We start from the raw sequence: 15,292 nt of genomic DNA on the forward strand, positions 1-15,292 counted from the left end.
AAAAGATAAAATGAACAGCTTTTCTTCTGCCCGATTACTGATTTTGTCCTACTAGAGGATGTTTCATTCTATTAAGATGTTAAATTTCTACCACAATAGTGAAGACATTGATGCAAAAGTAAAGTTTTGTTAGGTTCACACTAGTGTAGGATGTAAAGAAGAAATTCAACACAAGTAAATGATATAAATCAGAGAAATATACTATATACTCTCTTTATATACATATATATCTATATCTCTCTCTATATCTATCTATATCTCTAACATATGTTTATATATATATATATATATATATATATTTACATATATACAAATATAGACATATATACACACATATCTCTCTCTCTCTATATATAGATAGATAGATAGATAGATAGATAGATAGATAGATAGATAGATAGATAGATAGATATACACACACATATACATATACATACACATATCACGTAGTATACGTGTACCAAATATCAGGTCAATAGGTGAAACGGTTTGCGAGCTACAGGTGACTTAAAATCCTGGACAGACAAACGAAAAACCACGGTAGCATATTATATAAGATCATGCGATCGACAACACTGATTTATGTCTCTGTATGTCCCATTCGCGTTTAAAATGTTTTATAGAAGGCAGGAAAATACTTACGTGACTGCTTTCCAGCCGTGAATTAGAAACTTAGTGGGATCTTGTGACAGGATGCGACACCCCATAAATCTGCAAAGCTTTGCTTTTTTTTTTGCTAGATTTGACCTGGAACTTTACCCTTTATCTCCTGCCTGATGCCTAAAACCAGGTCTGCGCAAGCGGTTTTTAAAGTTATATATTTACTAAAAAGCAAATTTCAATGCTTGTAAAACTAAACTGTTGTAAACTTCAGCCTCGTCAGTACACGTGCGGCAGCCTGTATTTCCTCACGCACAACGATGTCATGATGTCTGCGTGTTCCAATTGTATTACATGTTACAGCCGCTTTACCGGGATTCTCAGTGATTGACGGCGGACAGTAAACGTTTTTGTAAAATGTTACCGAAAAATTGCCACTTGTTAGTTTTATTTTCAGTCGCTGTGGCGTGTTTTCTATACGTTTTGTTACCTTTAAATTCATCAAAGAGAGCTCATTCATACAGGAAAACGGAAAATAAGATTTGGTAAAATATCAATGATAGGAATAATTAGTAAGTATTTCATTACTGGACACCCAAGAACTCTGTACAATGGCAATTAAAAGACAAATCGTCAAAAAAACTGTAGTAATCCAGTTTCCCCATATGTGACCCCTTGCTCTTAAACATTTATGTAGGTGGTGGCACGTGAAGAAAAACTTGGTTGGGGCACAGCTTTTGGGGTCACAAACTGAAGCAGCACTTATCTATTACATAGTGCCTTTCAATTCTATTTATTATATACTGCCTTTCATATCTATCTGTCTGTCTCTTTGGTCATTCCACATGCTCTGGTGATCCTCACCATAGCGTCAATGCACATCTTGGCCTGTCCAGTAATAATTCTTTTATAAGTTCTTTGCATTTATATAGCGCTTTTCTCACTACTCAAAGCACTCAGCAATTGCAGGTTAAGGGCCTTGCTCAAGGGCCCAACAGAGCAGAGTCCCTTTTGGCATTTACCACACCCAAAGGACAAATTCAGTCTAAAATGTATTATACCCTTGCTGCTCAATCTGATTTCAGCTTTTCCATTTCTACTGTGCTCTAAAACTTCAGTCCATGACATCCACAGTCCCCGTATTCTTCCCATAACTTTCCATATGCATGTGGAAAAGGACAGGTGCACCTGACACCCAACCTCTGCCACTTGCCTAGTTCCTCAATCTGCCAAAACCCACACCATAATGTCTGCACCCCCACCTACATAATCTTCTAATAACATGGACATCTGTCTGTCGAATAACACATTGATAGCATATGTCCAATCCAAATCTTATTCCGTCTCTGCTAATGGATAGCCCAGACCTTGGCTATTTCAACTGTATTCCATAAATTCACATTATACAAATCACTAGACCTCTTATTTTTCCCAGGTCTTGCATCCCAGTTTATCATTTACCACATCCAAAGAGTCATTCCCACCCCAATTTTATTCTACACTTGATGCCAGTCTACCCAGTCCTATTCAAGTTTGCCAGACTTGCTTCACTTTGGCACACATCTACATTGTAAGATCCACAGACCCCGACATTTTTAAATATAACTCGCCCCCAACCTGTCTTGTACTACACCCACAGGACAAGTTCAACCTAAATTGTATTCTGCCATTACGATCAGGATACGCAGACTTCCCTGAACGTAAATTTTGCCCTCCTTTCATTCAGGCCAAAAAAATTTACAATTACTTTCTGATTAAACTGAGTTATTTCACTAAGCCTATCCAAAAATTAGCTATATACTATTGTCTAGAGCAGTGTTTCCCAACCTTTTTTTCCATAGTGGCACACGTTTTGTAACCAAATTCATCCCAAGGCACACCACTATTCTACTAACCAAAACATGGATATATCTCATCTATTATTCTAGACAGAATGTGTTGATTTTTGTCACTTCTATGTTGTGCCTTCTAACGGTAATCCTGCAGTCTACATCTACAGTTGTGCTTGAAAGTTTGTGAACCCTTTAGAATTTTCTATATTTCTGCAGAAATATGACAAAAAACATCATCAGATTTTCACTCAAGTCCTAAAAGTAGATAAAGAGAAACCATTTAAACAAATGAGACAAAAATATTATAGCTGGTCATTTATTTATTGAGAAAAATGATCGAATATTACATATTTGTGAGTGGCAAAATTATGTGAACCTCTAGGATTAGCAGTTAAGTTTGAAGGTGAAATTCAAGTCAGGTGTTTTCAATCAATAGGATGACAATCAGGTGTGAGTGGGCACCCTGTGTTATTTAAATAACAGGGATCTATCAAAGTCTGCTCTTCACGACACATGTTTGTGGAAGTGTATGATGGCACGAACAAAGGAGATTTCTGAGGACCTCAGAAAAAGAGTTGTTGATGCTCATCAGGCTGGAAAACGTTACAAAACCATCTCTAAAGAGTTTGGACTCCACCAATCCGCAGTCAGACAGATTGTGTACAAATGGAGGAAATTCAAGACCATTGTTACCCTCCCCAGGAGTGGTTGACCAACAAAGATCACTCCACGAGCAAGGCATATAATAGTCGACGAGGTCACAAAGGACCCCAGGGTAACTTCTAAGCAACTGAAGGCCTCTCTCACATTGACTAACGTTCATGTTCATGAGTCCACCATCAGGAGAACACTGAACAACAATGGTGTGCACGGCAGGGTTGCAAGGAGAAAGCCACTGCTCTCCAAAAAAAACATTGCTGCTCGTCTGCAGTTTGCTAAAGATCACGTGGACAAACCAGAAGGCTATTGGAAGAATGTTTTGTGGACGGATGAGACCAAAATAGAACTCTTTGGTTTAAATGAAAAGCGTTATGTTTGGAGAAAGGAAAACACTGCATTCCAGCATAAGAACCTTATCCCATCTGTGAAACATGGTGGTGGTAGTATCATGGTTTGGACCTGTTTTGCTGCATCTGGGCCAGGACGGCTTGCCTTCATTGATGGAACAATGAATTCTGAATTATATCAGAGAAGTCTAAAGGAAAATGTCAGGACATCTGTCCATGAACTGAATCTCAAGAGAAGGTGGGTCATGCAGCAAGACAACGACCCTAAGCACACAAGTCGTTCTACCAAAGAATGGTTAAAGAAGAATAAAGTTAATGTTTTGGAATGGCCAAGTCAAAGTTCTAACCTTAATCCAATCGAAATGTTGTGGAAGGACCTGAAGCAAGAAGTGCATGTGAGGAAGGAACGGAGGAATGGGCTAAAATTCCTCGAAGCCGGTGTGCAGGAATGATCAAAAGTTACCGGAAACGTTTAGTTTAGTTTAGTTTGCTGCAAAGGGGGTCACACCAGATACTAAAAGCAAAGGTACACATACTTTTGCCACTTACAAATATGTAATATTCGATCTTTTTCCTCAATAAATAAATGACCAAGTATAATATTTTTGTCTCATTTGTTTAACTGGTTTCTCTTTATCTACTTTTAGGACTCGAGTGAAAGTCTGATGATGTTTTAGATCATATTTATGCAGAAATATAGAAAATTCTAAAGGGTTCACAAACTTTCAAGCACAACTGTAGCTGTTCAGAAATATTAAGCCTGCAAAAAAAGTTTGTTTAGATGACTATGGCACTTTCATGCCAGTTGCATTTTTCAGAAAGATGTTTTAGGTCTCGTACCCCCTGTCTTTGACCACAATGCTGTTGTACAGACACTTTGAAACAGCAAACAGGGAAAGTAAAAAAGGCATTACTTACACCACACCCAGTTAGACAACTCTTTGTTATAACAAGAATGAGGAATAATTAATTGTGTCAGATCAGTCAAGTCCAAGCTCTTTTATCTTCTTTTTTTCTTCATGTGGATGATTTATGAAGGGGGGGTTTCATTAAAGAAGTAACCCTTTTTTTAATTTTTTTATTTAATTGTGAAGGTCTGCTTGAAGTTGCCATCCAAGCTGTGCTCACTCATTTGTAGTAACATTAAAGATGGGTGTGAACTATGAACCATTAATAATAATAATTACATTTTATTTATATAGAGCCTTTCCCATGCGCAAGACAATGGCAACATGGACAATGTGTCAACTATTGCCTAATCACATTAGATTACAAAAAAACTAAAACAATACAAATTCGCTGACAATAAATGTGGGAGTGTCCTGGACGCAGAGAGCTTTGTCCCTGGAAAAATCTGAAAGTAACTAATTAAAAGGACAGCCTCAGGTCACCTGCTTGCCAAAAGATCAAACACTTAGATAGACTCATTTGGCTGGTGTTCTTCACTCCAGAAATATAGGTATTCACACAGAATTGTTTTTTTTAACACAAATTCATTTTAATGGTTTTAATGGCTGTTGACATGCGCCGACTACCAGGTATAATTTCAGGATTATTTCACATTACCTAATTAAGTAGAGTTTTAAAAATATTTAGACACCCCAGCACCCCACATTACAATTACAAACTGCCACTGTACATAGAAGTTGTTCTGGGGATAAAAAGAGGGGGAAATTTTTACAAAGGAAAGGCTTGTTGTTGAACTCAAATTTCACCTCTGCCATATGAGCGATTAAAACCATTTCAATGAAATACTATTAAAAAAAACACACACACAAAAAAAAAATACCTGTCATGACCACCCCATCACTCCTTTAAATTGGGGAGGGATCTAATTTTAATATCCAGTGTCATTATCCTATAAAACTCAATTTTCCCTTATATTACATGCACAGTTGTTTATGGGAGATAAAAACTGATCAAATGTATTTTAAAAACTTGTAGGAAGCAGTCTGTGGCATTCCTTCTCTGCCGTGGTCCCTTGCAAAATGCACAGCAGGTAGCTAAAATTGTGTGAAGTTTCTTTTCCTTAATAAGCCTAGCAGGCAAACTTCTGTAGTAGTTTCACATCTACATTCTTTCCTCTGCATGTCCATGAGTCCTGTGCAGACTGGGCAAGATCAGGGGTGGGGGGAAAACATGGTCATTGATTACAACCACAAGAAGGTACACAAATGAATATGAATAATGTTGCATCCGTGCCACAATGTTTTCCAAAATGTACTACAAGGTCATAAAATGAATAATTCCAAATATCATATATACCTATGTTATTTTGTCAGTGTGGCTTTGACGTCAGGAGCCTTAAGGCACATACTAATTCAGCGTAAGCAGGAATACTCAATAAAATTAATTAAAACAAAATCAAGTGTCAATGAGATACGAATAAGGCAGATTTGCCAGCGTTTGTGTGTCAGCTTTTATTCATCCAGATCAGAGAATTTCCAGTTGGATTGTCTCAAAACACCACTCACATCTATAGTTATTCCCAGTTGCAGATAAAAAGTTAACAGCGTGAGATCTCTGGGGGTGAAGTAGCATGTATCGTGATCGTGACTGACAGAATAAAAGTGAAAAAAAGGTAACTTTTACAAGTACTATACATTTAATACAGTGTCTGTTACAGACGCAAATCAAATGTATGTGTTTAATGTATAATATTAACAATAAGAGCAACTAACTACTCAAAATAGTAAATATACGAGGCAGTCAGGATCAAACGGGGGACTCTTGATTATAAGTCAGCAATTCCTACCGCTGCACCATGGAAGCTATTATATCATCCTTAAACCTTTTGTGAAAGGGTTTATTTGATCTTTGCATTTCAGGCTTTACACATAATATAGTTTGTCTACATTTTGTCATTTATTACTAAAACATGAAAAATGTTTAGTTTTAACAATGTATTTTTTGGTTAAGTTAAATTAACTTTTTTTTTTTTAAAGACTACATGCACTTTAGTTTGTATTGTTTAATGTATTTCTTTTTTTATTGTGATGATCACACTAATATAAAAATATCTGATTATTTTCAAATTCATGTTTCACTGGTTATTTTAATTTGATTATTATTAATTTTAATCGTGTTAATGCAGAGACATCAGGGTGACATTCACAGGTTGACAGACATGAGCAGATGAGGTGAGACATGCACTGGAGCCCAGAACAGGATGTGCAACCACAGGTCACAGGCATCAAAATAGTCAGGCATGAAATAATCGTGACTAATTGGCTAATCGAAAAATAAATTGAACGATTAGTCAACTACCAAAATAATCATTAGTTGCAGCCCTAATTAAAAGACTATAACAAAACAGAATCAATAAAATGCTTAACATACAGTATGTGTTGCCATTTGTCTAAAGGCTCATTCATTGACTTATAAAAATGTGCATCAGGGGATAAGTCAGTATATCATTTGACAAAAAATGTTAGTATTTCATATTCTCATATATATTTGTTTGACAGAAAGGTAGGTAGATAGACAGCATCCACTTTACTCCCAAAGGTAACTTTTGCTTTTTTACATAAGCTCAATGAATACATAAATAAATATTGTTATAAAATGAAAAACAACCACCACCAATCAAACAACAACTTTAGCTTTCTAGTGTTCATTTTGTAAACAGCAGTTAGGCACACACAACTCTGAAGCAAAGGTTCAGCTGGATAGGACAAAAGGGCACTGAAGACTTCAAAGTGATTTAAAAGATTTTCTACACATTTTTAAACAACATTTTGAAGAATTTTAGCTGTCTTTTGCTAATTTTGTAAGCAGCAGTTAGGGGCATACATTTACATGGCTCTGCTTCAGTTGAGAAAACAAGTGTCCCCTCCAGTGGACAAATGGGCACAGTGGAGAAGAAAGTGAAATTGAACACTTCCTAGAGTCTTTTTAAATAGGTTTAGCAAAAATTGTAGCTGTCCAGTGATTATTTTGAACACACAAGAGCTTTTCAATGACAAAGGCTTAGCTGTGGAAATGATCCACTCCAGTGGATGGGATAGACAGGCACAGAATTTCTATAGAGGTCTTCCAAAATACATTTTGAACAATTTTAGCTATATAGTGTTAATTATTTTAAATTAGTTTTACCAGCAGCTTACAGGGGCAAGCTTTTCTACAGTAAATGCTCAGCTCTGGAAATGATTATCCCCTCTTGTCAACAGGAGGATGGCTACAGTAGATGCTAAAGTGCAATAGAAGCACTGATAGGCTTATTAAAGACACTGTGAAACATTTTAACTACACAGTGTTCATTTTGCAAGTTGATACAACAGTTAAAGATTACCATTGAATGCTTTGTACAAGTTTTTTTTTTTTTTTTTAACATATAATTGATACATTTTAATTTGCCATAGATTACCTATGAATGTAATATGCAGGTTTATTAGTTTTATAGGATGAAAACACCTAGATAGATAGATAGATAGATAGATAGATAGATAGATAGATAGATAGATAGATAGATAGATACTTTATTAATCCCAAGGGGAAATTCACCTACTGTGAAAATGAGATCCTTCCCCAAGTTTAAGGGGGTGGTCATGACAGGCAAGGGGTTTTTTTTTTTGGATAGAACTTAAATTATTTCATTCACATGGTTTTAATCACTCATATGACAGTGGTGAAATCTGAGTTCCACAACAAAGCCTTCCTTTTGGAATTTTTTTCTTTTAAATTTCCTCTCTTTCCCCATACCTGAGTAAATATTTATCAGCAAGTCAAGTATGTTAGGTAATGAATTATTAATTATAATTTTTTTTCTAAATCTTTTTTCCCATGTGTCTTTGTTAATGAGCCCCTATTGAAGAATGTATTGGTAACAGAACATATTGTGCATATCCCAAACAACTGAAGTAATGTGATGAGCAAAGTTCAGAGGCCGTAAATAATGCAAACAACGAGGCAGCCGACTGGCTTATGGGGGAAAAAAATGTAAAAGAAATAAAGTTTCATTTACCCGTTTTAGCGCCCCTATACAGATTAACACGGCAGCTGTACAAAGTTTTAGCGGCAGTTTGGGCGCCGGGATGTTCAAATGGCTGCCTGGAGGCCTACAGGTGGTCCGAGAGCGAGCAGGTTGGCTCAAACTTGCCAACGCACGTGTCTAAGGCCGTTTTTCAGGCGCGCTCTCGGTTTCTGACGGCCCAGTATGGAGGCGCGCTTCCGTAATCGCTGGAGGAGAAAGGGCGAAAGTGGTATATTTAAAATCAGAGGAACAAGTCTGAAGGATTAAAAGCTCCGTTTTAAAGTAGCCGGGAAAAGGTGAATTAACACGTGTGGCAAAGTATAGAGCTGAAAGCGTAATAAACTAAAATACTGTACTACTTAATTGAGGCTGAACGGGGTTCCCGCAAGTCACCAAGACAGACGGGTGCGCGCGCGCGAGAGAGAGAGCCGGACCATTTAATAGGGTGGACAGTACCTGAGCAGGTGTTGACATGTCTTATTATTAGAAGGCGGATTGGATGGTCAAAAGGGCTTGCGATATAAAACCCATGTTCGAATGGTTGAGGTTGTCTTTTGTCCGGGTCTTCGGGCTTTGATGTAGATCTGCACCACTAATTTATTTTACCGAGTAGTGGAAATACGTACTGTTGTGTATGTATTAGGTGCTTAATTTATTCATTTTCATTATTTTTTAGCCTGTCCTTCGTGATCCGTTTTGTAGATGGATGAAGGTGGAAGAGTTTTCTGTTTTGTTCTTTTCTTCAGTTTTGATTTGGAAACCACTGTAAATAAACTGCTCAAAAAAATTAAAGGAACACTTTGAAAACACATCAGATCTCAATGGGAAAAAGAAATCCTCCTGGATATCTATACTGATATAGACTGGGTAATTTGTTAGGAACAAAAGGATGCCACATCGTTTGATGGAAATGAAAATGATCAACCTACAGAGCCCTGAATTCAAAGACGCCCCAAAAATCAGAGTGAAAAAATTATGTGGCAGGCTAGTCCATTTTGCCAAAATTTAATTGCAGCAACTCAAAATTGTACGCAGCACTTTGTATGACCCCTGTGTTCTTGTATACATGCCTGACAACATCGGTGCATGCTTCTAATGAGATGACAGATGGTGTTGTGGGGGATCTCCTCCCAGATCTCGACCAGGGCATTACTGAGCTCCTGGACAGTCTGAGGTGCAACCTGGTGGCATTGGATGGACCAAAACATAATGTCCCAGAGGTGTTCTATTGGATTTAGGTCAGGAAAGTGTGGTGGCCAGTCAATGGTATCAATTCCTTCATCCTCCAGGAACTGCCTGCATACTCTCACCACATGAGGCCAGGCACTGTCGTGCACCAGGAGCCACTGTACCAGCATAGGGTCTGACAATGGGTCCAAGGATTTCATCCTGATACCTAATGGCAGCCAAGGTGCCTTTGTCAAGCCTGTAGCGGTCTGTGTGACCCTCCATGGATATGCCTCCCCAGACAATCATTAACCCATCGCCAAACTGCTCATGCTGAATGATGTTACAGGCAGCATAATGTTCTCCATGGCTTCTCCAGACCCTTTCACTTCTGTCACGTGCTCAGGGTGAACCTGCTCCCATCTGTAAAAAGCACAGGGCACCAGTGGTGCATCTGCCAATTCTGGTATTCTATGGCGAATGCCAATCGAGCTGCATGCTGCTGGGCAGTGAGCTCAGGGCCCATTAGAGGACATGGGGCCCTTGGGTCACCCACACAAAGTCTTTCTGGTTGTTTGGTCAGAGACATTCACACCAGTGGCCTGCTGGAGGTCATTTTGTAGGGCTCTGGCAGTGCTCATCCTGTTCCTCCTTGCCCAAAGGAGCAGATACTGGTCCTGCTGATGGGTTATGGACCTTCTATGGCCCTCTCCAGCTCTCCTAGAGTAACTGCTTGTCTCCTAGAATCTCCTCCATGCCCTTGAGACTGTGCAGGGAGACTCAGCAAACCTTCTGGCAATGACACGTATTGATGTGCCATCCTGGAGAAGTTGAACTACCTGTGCAACCTCTGTAGGGTCCAGGTATCGCCTCATGCTACCAGTAGTGACACTGACTGTAGCCAAATGCAAAACTAGTGAAGAAACAGTCAGAAAAGATGAGGAGGGAAAAATGTCAGTGGCCTCCACCTGTTAAACCATTCCTGTTTTGGGGTCATCTCATTGTTGCCCATCTAGTGCATCTGTTGTTAATTTCATTAACACCACAGCAGCTGAAACTGATTAACAACCCCCTCTGCTACTTAACTGACCAGATTAATATCCCATAAGTTTCACTGACTTTATGCTATACTCTGATTAAAAAGTGTTCATTTAATTCTTTTGAGCAGTATATTATAGCATATGCACTGATTTTTCTTCTTTTTGGAAGTGTCTTTGCATCATACTTTGTAAATATTTTTTGCAAGATATTTTTGTAAAATAATATGGACAGTGCTGGAATAAAACAGATTCCCAGTTTTGAATATATATCTATTTAATCTGAGTCTGTCTTACTCCATCCCTTGGTTGCTCAGTCTTGTCTCCTGATACCAAGTTGGGAGTTGTACAACTGGGTCCATACTTAGGGTGTCGAGAGAGAGTGAGAGCAAGAGCTCAGACAACAATTTGATTTGTACATTATGGCTCCAAAAAGACAGTCTGTAGCTGTTACTCCAGACCGTTCCCAGCGAGTAGACACAGGTACAGTGCCAGTTGGCAAGGACACCACCAGTCCAGAGGATTTGTGTGCCCTAGAAGTGCTTCTGAGACAATTTCTGGCCAAGAGGCAAATGAGCAGCATATGGATCAGCGCATCTGGAGCTTGCGGCATAAGTTCACCCAGAGAGAAGTAAATAAATAGAGTGCAACAGCAGTCCTGATCCCCAACCCCTGGCATTCCTAAGGAGGGAAGCAGGCATTCACAGTCCATTTTCCTCATTTATTGCCATATTAGGAGACAGAAGATATTGAGTAGTTCCATTGCTGACTGCAAAGGGAAGGGAAGCATTTTTAGCCATGCCAGCAGAAGAATCATTACAGTATGACAGTTTAAAGGGTGCCATATTGGAAAAATTCACCATTAGCAAAGAGACATACCGGATTTGTTTCCGTTCTGTGGAATGGGGTGAAAACCAGTCTCCAAAAGAACGATTAGCACAACTTAGACCTTTGCTTCAAGTGGCTAGAACAAAAAAAGCACACTGTAAAACAAGTTATTGATTTTAGAACAACTTTTGAATTTTTTTCACAGTTGGCTTAGAATCTGAATAGAAGAACATCACCCCAAGACAGCAAGAGAGGCTGCAGAGCTGGCGGAGGTTTTCATGGCCGCACATCGCCATAGGGATCTGCAAAAGAAAGAATGAGTCAATGTGAAACCCAGGTCAACAGGTATGGCCAGTGGAATGTCTCTGGTCAATATGGGTCATGGTTCCAGCCGGGTAGACAATCTCCCTGAGCAAGGTAAAAATCGGGAAGCTGTTATATGTTACAAGTGTAATCAAAGAGGACATATAGCTAGATATTGTTCCACCAAGCCTAGAGAGGCCAAGCTTTGTTTTGTCCCTTTTCCCTAACCTGGGAAGAAGACTGTCTGTAGTAACAGGGATAGGGTGATTAGGGTGACAATTGCAGGGAAGCAGTAGAAGGACCTCCTTGACACAGGGAGCACTCAGTCCGTGGTGCACAGGGATTGTCTGAATACTTTAGATGCTGAATCAGGGCAGGACGTAGTACTGAGATGTGTATATGGTGATGAGGTCATCTATCCCACAGTCAGGATTAACCTGGAGATTTAAGGCCAGGGATAAGGCAGGGCAATATGGCAATATTTATCACAATATATATTTGAACATTTGCGATAACGATATAACTGACAATATGATTGACGCGAGACAAAATACTTTACAACTCCACACAACTTTATTAGTGCAAAAAAACCCTTCAATTTATTTTCACTTAAACAAGCAGCAGTTTTTATGTGCATTAAAGCTATATAAAAATTTAACAGTGCAAATGCAAATTCCTTGCTGACAGTTTAATCAAAAGGCATTTCCAGTGGAAATGGGCTGACCTATCCTGAGCATAACCATGTATAATATCCACAAAACTTAGAGTTGCTTTGCAACATAAAACATAACATAAAATTAAAGCCTATAGTGTCCATAGTCTCACTCAGTGTGTTGGTTATAGTCTCCGCTATGCAGTCAATCATATTGCGGGTTGATACAAAACTAACTCTGACCTCTTTAGTGACCTGGCAAACATATTTAATGTAAATAATTAATTGTTATACATCTGAGATATCTGTGGTTTTCTTCACACAGAATACTGAAAAACTTTTCTTTTTGTATATTTTTCAGTATGTTAGATTTTATTTCTGATGCTAAGACATCCAGCAGCTCTTGCATTATTCTTTCAGAGGCCCAATGTGCATTTTTAGCAACATTAAGACTTTTGAGTGGTAAAGGGAGAGCCTGTTGGACATTCAGTTCACACTTGCACTACGGCAGGTACGCATTCTCGACATTTCCACTTTATTCTCATTTCTACATTATTCTCACCGTTTATCTCGAGATTAAATTTGACATGTTGATTTTATTCTCGTAGTTTGTCATTAAAGTAGAACATCATAAACTAAACTTCATCTTAAAATGAATGTTTAATTTACTAGATTTTCTCAAACCCCCGTCATAATTTATGTAGCAACATGTCGACTTTATTCTCGTCATAAGCGTCAAGATTAAAGTGGAAATGTCGAGAATAAAGTCAACATCTCAACTTTATTCTCGACATAGTTTTTTTTCTTCACTTTGTCCGTATTTTTTTTTTCCTTCACCGTGGCCCTAATACGCTTCCGTACAAATCCCTCAGCAATTCAGTGACAAAACTTTTGCTCAGGACACAGTGTGTGCTGCAAGGGTTTCTGCACACTTTTTGCCATATGGACACAGGTCCAAATATGAGCAAATACAAGAACGGCAGATGGGGTCACTTTAAACAGGAACCACAGTGAGTGCTACAAGGAGTTTTGCACACAGATTACACCTAATGCTTAAACAACTGCATGTGTATATATTGGTTTGCTATGTACTTTACAAGAAAAGAGTTGATGTACGCTCAGCCGCACTATACAGACTGCGCTGACGCTGAGAACAGAGATATGACTTCCTGACGCCTTTTTTCTGATATCTGACAGGCTGGTTTCACTAGACTTTTTTATTTTATCAAACCTCCTCTTGCCTGCCCACCTCCACATCCTCTTTGCTTGTAAACTGCCGCTTCGCTCCCACTGTTAGCATGTACAGCCTCCTCTCGCCCGCCCTCCTCTCCTTACTCCTTGCAACTGTATTAAGCTGCTACACCCCCGCTATTACCATGTACAGCCCGCTTTCGAAACCCCACCTCCCTATAGTCTTTGCTTGTGAAATCTGCTCTGCCTCGACACCCGCTATTAAATTTAGCAGTATTTGTCCTCCCTCCCTCTCGTCCCTTGCCATCTCTGCAGATCATTAGATCTGCCTGTGCCTGCAGATCTGCGCCTGTTATCTCACAATGTCATGCGAGATGACAGCCGGGCGCTGAACTAAATTAGCGGGGCGGATCGCCCGGCTAAAAGACGCTAGGGAGAACACTGCGTTATAATTAACTTGCCTATTGCAATGTGCAGGCGATGTCCGAAGCATGAAAGTCTGGTCCAGTTGTTGAGTGCGTTGTCGGTCGTCACACACGCTTGTTTTTCCTCCTGAAGATTCCACGAGCTGAGGAACTCTTTTAAGCCTTTGGCTATATTTTCCCCTGTATGGTCCTCGGGGGAAAAAACTTGTTTCAAGGCACTTGTTTTGTAGCTTCCAGTCTTTGTCCGCGTAGTGTATTGTGAGGTTCATGTAGGGGTCTGATGTTCGGCTTGACTACATGTTCGTGGTGGACGCAAAAAACTCCACCGAAGATAATGCATTTGACACCTCAGTACGGACCTCTTCATATAAAGCAGGCAAGGCGACTTTAGAGAAGTATTTCTTGATGGACAGCTTGTAGCGTGGATCGAACCTTTTAAGCATCTTTGTGAAACCTTCTCTTTCCACACTCTGAATGGGAATCATATCCCTGGCTAAACAATGCATCACTACATTAGTTAGTCCCCCCCCAGCATTTGTACTTTTGTCATAAGGCGTGCAGCTATTTAAAGTTATGCAGATTGTTTGTTGAGTCAGCTTCTTTGGTCTCACCACCACGCTAGTTGAAGCGGACGCCTCTTCACGTGCTTTAACGGCTTTGTTGTACTCCTAAAAGTGTGTCTGCTTCAAATGATGAAATAGGCTTGTAGTGTTTCCTCCCTTTGCCACGACGGCCCGCTTGCATGTTCTACAAAAAATAGGGGGCCCCTTGTCGGTCCTAAGAGAAGCATTGGAAGGAGACAACAATACAAATGAGGCAAAGAACGGGCTGACATAGGTTTTAAAGATGCAGGAAATGTTGGAGCACCTTACATAAATGTTTCAGGAGAACATGCAGAAATCACAGGCCAAGCAGAAGACCTGGTATGATAAGACAGCTAGAAAATGCACCTTGAATGCAGAACAAAGGCACTGTTATTACCTACCTTAGAAAGCAGCCTATTGGCCAAGAGGCAAGGCCCGTACACTGATGGTACAGAAGAGTCCTGTCACTTATGAGATCCATATGCCCGATCACCCTATGAAATGTAAAAACACCTTCCATAGTAATATGTTAAAGGAATGGCATAAACAAACCCTGCTTTGCAGTTTTTTGTCCACAGTGTCTTGGAGGAGGAAGAAACGGAGGAGCAGTACTTGCCAATGGGAAGGAGGACTAACATTTTGCCTTCTCTAGAGCGCCTGACAGAGGAGCAAAAGACAGATTCAAAACCTGATC

General features: G+C 39.5%; 1 protein-coding gene across 1 annotated transcript in view; it reads right to left on the minus strand.

The window, feature by feature from the left end:
* LOC120539624 (transcobalamin-2-like) overlaps positions 1–735 on the minus strand; it is a 51,229-nt gene extending 50,494 nt beyond the window's left edge. The window contains exon 1 of the mRNA XM_039769907.1: positions 643–735. The gene's annotated coding sequence lies outside the window, so the exon portion shown is untranslated. The remainder of the gene's footprint in view (positions 1–642) is intronic.
* Positions 736–15,292: the final 14,557 nt, after the last annotated feature.

The sequence above is a fragment of the Polypterus senegalus genome, chromosome 11, assembly GCF_016835505.1.
Source record: "Polypterus senegalus isolate Bchr_013 chromosome 11, ASM1683550v1, whole genome shotgun sequence".
NCBI classification, from domain to species: Eukaryota; Metazoa; Chordata; class Cladistia; order Polypteriformes; family Polypteridae; genus Polypterus; species Polypterus senegalus.